The sequence below is a fragment of the Sinocyclocheilus rhinocerous genome, unplaced genomic scaffold (assembly GCF_001515625.1).
Source record: "Sinocyclocheilus rhinocerous isolate Xijiao unplaced genomic scaffold, SAMN03320098_v1.1 scaffold1733, whole genome shotgun sequence".
Classification (NCBI taxonomy): domain Eukaryota; kingdom Metazoa; phylum Chordata; class Actinopteri; order Cypriniformes; family Cyprinidae; genus Sinocyclocheilus; species Sinocyclocheilus rhinocerous.
Window position 1 is genome coordinate 1,130,227 of NW_015640388.1, and position 5,175 is coordinate 1,135,401.

Sequence of the window (5,175 nt, forward strand, 5' to 3'; positions counted from 1 at the left end):
GTTCCAACTCATATATCTTATCTTGCAAGATCCTCCTTTCTGCATAATATTTTTTACACCTCATAATGATATGCTCCACGTTTTCTGGAACATTACAGTAATCACAATTATCTGATATTCATTTTCCCATTAAAAACAGGGTTGATTTTAAACCAGTATGTCCAAGTCTTAATCTTGATATAATCACTTCTTCTCTTCTGCATTTCCCTTTAAAAGCCTTGACGTTAATCGATTTCTGAATATTATAATAATATCGCCCTTTGTTATCTATGTCCCACTTTTTCTGCCATGATTCTCTCACTTTTGTTTTAATTAATGATTTGGCCTCACCTTTACCAAATGGGACTTTCATTATTTCCTCGTCCTTTAATTTCAGTGCATTCTTTGCAGTCAAATCTGCTATCTCATTGCCCTCCACGCCAGTTTGATTGGTGTCGAAATGCCATGTAGTTTATAATATAATATAATATAATATAATATAATATAAATTGTATTTAACAAATAAGAAAACAAGTCAAACTATTGTTTTGTGTTGAAGTGCTGTCTAAAATACTGTCTAAGCTAGTTACAGAGACAAAAAAAACTATAGTTGTGTATGCACACTATATCATATTTCCAGGAAATGTAAAATTACAGGAATGCCAAATAATGAAATATTGTTTGTTCACATGCAAAATAAGTGAAACTTCAAGCTTCACATGAAAGGTGTCACTCAAACCAGAAAACATATAAGCAAATCAGTGTGGAAAGTTGAGGTGTCAAATTAACAAAAACTGACCAAAAGGAAATAGAGGGATATGGATTATAATTACAAAATTTATTTAAACAGAATGGAAAATAACAGAAAGGAATAAGCATGACCTGCACAGTACATTACATTAAAATAACTCCACATTTGCAAGCTGGAGCAAGAATAAGTACTGACCACATTATTTGTTGTAAACCATAGAAAGTAGTTTTAGTGTGTCTTAAATCAAATGCAGTTGTTCTGTACAACCAGAGACGTAATATATATATATATATATATATATATATATATAAACTAAGACCAAAAGAACAACTGGCAGTAGTCCAGTTGAATTATATATAGATTGTACATATATATATAATTATTTACTCATTTATTTCAAGTCAGTAAGTGAAAAAATGCAAAGTCTCCAAATGTAGACAGTCTCTCATTTAAAGCATTTTGTGGTTCGTAGTTCAAGGCCCCCACTGCGTTGTTTCAGCAGGCGTCTGTAGGACATGACACCGCTGACGAAGGTGACGTCTCTGCACATGTTCATTGGTGATCTCTACCACACATGCAGCAGAGAACCAGCTCATGTGAAAGAGATAATTTGTAGCATCCCGCTCTCCATCCTGTACCCTGCGGCCTTCCAGAAACCCTACAAAAGAGCAGAGAGTAGAAAATTAACATGCAAATTCTCAAAATGTTCATTGATTTTAGACATATTTAATTTGGAATGGCAGGGTTGTGTTGCAACAGTACCATCTGGAGTCTTCTGCATGACGTTGATCATATCTCCCAGCTGTAGACTAAGCTCCCCTTGTTGTTGTCCACTATACACCTCTATACATTGCACCTGAGGACAGTCTTAGACACAGTGCCTCTTTGATTCAGATTTGTACATTGTTTAAAGACTGAGAAAAGTTGCAGGTACAACTGCAGCCATTTCTCCTGCAGTTGTACCTGCACTCACTCACATCATTAATATATCCCTTCACACTGGTGTTTTTCCCTCAACATTTAGACAGGATCGTATAACCCCACTACTGAAGAAACCCACCCTTAACCCATCTCTTTACAGACCAGTTTCCCTTCTTCCTTGCATTGCAAAAACACTTGAACGAGCTGTGTTCAACCAAGTCTCAGCTTGAATAAAAGCGTCTGCTAAATGACTAAATGTAAATGTTTATTTTTTTATTTATTCACAAATGTTTTAGAATTCTAAAGAGCATCTACACTGCAGTTAATTCTTTGCTCTGATTAAGAACAGATGTCTCCCATTTTTGGAAACACAATCTTGAAGCCATTGACGCTTTTGCCCCCTAGTGGACAATGTGTAGCTGCACAAGCTATTGTATACTGTATAATATCAATTATTATTTATTACTGCCAAAGTTAAAATATTTTGTAGACACTGTTATTGAATCTCTGAAATAACACCTATAAGTAAAACACATGATCCGACATATATTCATATAAATGTGTTTATTATGTGATATTAAGAGATATAATCTTAATATCACAGACCCCACACTTTTATAATCTACCTGACCCCAAATCAGTGTAATGTATGTAATACATAATAATACAAAGAAAATGATTATTATAATATATTATATAACTAAGTGGAAAGGCTAACAGATAGTTAAGTGATGAGTTAAAAAGAATAAAACCAAAATATTTTCCATTACATTGTTCAATTAAAGTAATGAGTAAGAAAAAAAACAAACATCATGTCATTATTACAAGAATTGTTTTGGTTTCCGTTGAACTGACTCAAACAAGCACACTTAAAAACTGGTATTGCATTTAATGATTCATTCTTACCCCACTCTTCATACACAGTGTCCTGTCCATCTCTCTGGCCACCCAGGAGTCCTTCTTAGCTCTAAGAAAAAAAGAAGATGCATGTTTAATGAGGGAAACATCATAATATTTTATACGTTTTATAATTATTTGTTTTGATCTTGCCATAAAGACCATGTTGTGTCTGACAGTTTGACAGTTCTTTGCATTGTAGGTACTGACTCTGAATTTGTTTGCAGCAGATGTTAAGATGTGGTGCTCCAGTGATTATGCAAAAGGACAAGTCTTAATATCCGGTTCAGCTCACATCCCTCCAGCTCCTCTTCCAGATCTTTGCCCTCGGTCACTTCTATCAGAGAGCGCTGCACGTAGTCATGAACTACAAACCGATCCAACCTGCATTCATTCGTAAAAGACAGGATGGGCAGACAAAAATGGCCTTCTGCTGTATCTACACTGTTCTTTGGGCAAAACTTTGGGCTTGAACGGTTTGAACTTTCTATTCAGCATGGAATCCTAAAAAATGATCAGATTTTCCAAAAAAACATATTAAGCAGGGCAAATATTTTCAACATTGATGATAAAAAAAAATGTTTCTTGAGCACCAAATCAGCATATTAGAGGGATTTTATAAGGATCATGTGACACTGAAAACATGACATCACAGTAATACATTACATTTTAAATATATTAAAAAAGAAAACTGTTATTTTAAATTGCAATATTATTTCATAATATTACTGTTTTTTGCTGTATTTTCTCATCAAATAAATGTAGACTTGGTGAGCATAAGAGACTTCTTTCAAAAACATAAAAAAAAATCTTACTGACCCCAAACTTTTGAATGGTATAGTGTATTTTGCCATAACAAAATATATACATAAAAAAAAGTTTTTTTTTCTTTTTTTTTTCTATTCATCCAGTAAGGCTAACTATAAAATAGGATTTAGTAATGAAACCTGCACACAATGTATCAGTACCATATTGGTTATTGGCCAGTGTTAGAGGTTTCTTTATACACTGAACAAAATTATAAACGCAACACTTTTGTTTTTGCCCCCATTAGATCGTTCAGCTCATGAAAAATGGGGGCAAAAACAAAAGTGTTGCGTTTATAATTTTGTTCAGTGTATATTGGTATTTGTCAATAGTGGATATTTATTGTGCACACTCATCCCCAATTAACATAACATTGTAATGCTCATCACATTTAATGCTTATTAAAGTCACTCTTAAAAACATTAATTTTTAGCCAATCTCAAAATAAATATCCATTTTTGTACTATACAGCATAACTGGTTGATGGTTAAATTAATTAGTAGCATTTAAAACAATTAATTTTATTCATTTATTAGAATAAAACAGCTCAGAATTTAAATATTGGCCATTTGTTAGTTATTGACCATAACATAATTATCGGTTTTGAGACACATTTTGTTATTAGTGCAAACCTGGTAGACAAAGAGTTTAATCTGTTGCTTTAGATAAGGGAGACATCCAAAATGTGTCAGGGGCCTACAGGTAGAGGATGGAGGCATCTGTATAGGAGATACCTAGAAGGAACTATCCACCTTTAGAAACTAAAACCTAATGAAAATGGAAGAAACTTCTCACTAAGTAAACATTTAAATCGGCTCATTTCACTAAAATTGATTTGGCTCTCCTACCCTTTCCTATAGTGGCCACCAGTAGCAGATCATTAAAGAGGAACAGAAGTACAGTACACAGTTTTCTCTGGCCAAACATGTTTTCCTTCAAAGAGATTTGCACCAGAACAGATCTCCCTGCTTCACAAGCCAGCGGGAGCAAGACACAAGAGGCAGAGCCTGCGAGAGACAGAGAGAATAAAAAAAACAGACATATTGATGAAAAGAGTAAGTTACACATTACAAAATGTGAAGGTGACATGTGATCACATATATGTAAACAGTTTCCCAGCGACCACCTGCAACTACCTTGCACGCAAACTCAATCTTGTTAGCAATCTGCACTATTTTCTTCCATCTGTTTCATTTTGCCCACCTGCCAATTGCAAGCTTCTAGAAGCTGTAGGTGAAGACAGCACAAATCATACAACATAATGCAGCAAACCGATTTTTATACAATAGCACTCATTGAGAAAATGTTGAGCAGCTTGGCATTCATTCAAACCCTGGAAATCTCAGTCAGCGCTCTTAATGCTGAGGCCTCACACTTTAACCCTGGAACGGCCTTCTTCTGGATATTCTACATTTCATCGAAATGTTTGACATATTGAGTGATATAACATTTAAAAACAACTGAACATTCTCATGCTAATTGTTCTAGTGCTTCTCATCACTCACCTCCATTAGGATTTTAAGCCGGGTGATTCTCTGAAATGGCAGTGAAAGGAAAGATTTAAGGGGTAGTCGGTTGCATCGGGGGTCTTCCTGTAGTTTATGACCTCAGACCTCCACAGTCTGAGGACTCTCTTTTCTGACCACAGTACAACATATATTATAAATAAGATAGATTTTCAAACAGCAGACACTTGTCTCTAAAGAATATCTCTGTAGAATACAGTACAACCAGTTTGCATTCCTAATATTCATAATACATAAACATCAAGCTCTATTCTTTTACCCAAGGTCGTGTAATGTCTGCTCCTGATAGGGCAT

General features: G+C 34.7%; 1 pseudogene; it reads right to left on the reverse strand.

Annotated features, from left to right (window-relative positions):
• Nucleotides 1-1,175: 1,175 nt before the first annotated feature.
• Nucleotides 1,176-5,175, reverse strand: LOC107752660 (ephexin-1-like; annotated as a pseudogene).